Here is a 982-nt window from a genome sequence, read left to right as displayed (position 1 = left end):
ATTATTATTATTATTATTATTATTGAAAAGAGAAACCCACAAGATTCCTGTGTATAACTTGTTTACTTGTAAATATTTACAAGTAATATGTAAATATTTACAAGTAAACAAGTTATACACAGGAATCTTGTGGGTTTCTCTTTCCATCTTCAGAAGAAAACTGAAAGAGGTTTTTGTTTAGTTCATTATTATTATTGTTAGATCAAGGGCTGAATTTAATTGAGGGCTGAATTCACGACACAAAAATAATCGTGAGGAACACTTTTTTTGTCCTTATCTAATTCGTTGCTTAATGCGAAGTAAAGAATTTTGTTGATTGTATGGACTTTAGACTGTATAAAAAAAAAAAAAAACAATTGAACAAGTAGAAGGAACCATTAAAGCTATCTATGTGTTTTCATTTTAGTGACAACTTAAAATTATGGACACTGCAGGCTTAAAAATTCCAAAATGACGCACATTTGAATTTTGCAGACAGTCTATTTACCAAATGGCTTTTGGGGAAAAGGTAAAAATGTTAGATTTGCTTACTTACTGTAGTTCCTTATTACTTTGTAGGTCTGATTGCTTCCGCTGATCGTGTGTAAACCACCATCTCCGTAATAAGGTCGATACTGAAATTGAAAAGGGTTAAATTAATAATAATAATAATAATAATAATAATAATAATAATTAATATTATTATTATTATTATTATTATATTATTATTATTATTATTTCTAAAGAAAAACCGAATCTATAATTTTTTGCTGTTGCTATTGTGAAATATTGTAATCAAAATTGAATACAAAAAATAATGAAATGTCACTACTTTATTGAAAACAAAATTGGATTTTATGGTTCCAGCAAATAATAATAATAATAATAATAATAATAATAATAATAATAATAATAATAATAATAATAATAATAATAATAATATTCTGTATTTCAGAATCTAGGTAAACAATTAGGCTTGTATAAGTAAAAAATTAGTTATCTA

At 24.5% G+C, this 982-nt stretch overlaps 1 long non-coding RNA gene across 1 annotated transcript in view; it reads right to left on the bottom strand.

Annotated features, from left to right (window-relative positions):
- Positions 1–451: 451 nt before the first annotated feature.
- Positions 452–982, bottom strand: part of LOC136849574 (uncharacterized) — a 22,208-nt gene continuing 21,677 nt past the window's right edge. The window contains exon 4 of the long non-coding RNA XR_010856317.1: positions 452–614. This is a non-coding gene — a long non-coding RNA (uncharacterized lncRNA). The remainder of the gene's footprint in view (positions 615–982) is intronic.

Source organism: Macrobrachium rosenbergii, chromosome 21 (genome assembly GCF_040412425.1).
Source record: "Macrobrachium rosenbergii isolate ZJJX-2024 chromosome 21, ASM4041242v1, whole genome shotgun sequence".
In the NCBI taxonomy this organism is placed as follows: domain Eukaryota; kingdom Metazoa; phylum Arthropoda; class Malacostraca; order Decapoda; family Palaemonidae; genus Macrobrachium; species Macrobrachium rosenbergii.
This window is presented reverse-complemented; position numbering and strand designations above follow the sequence as displayed.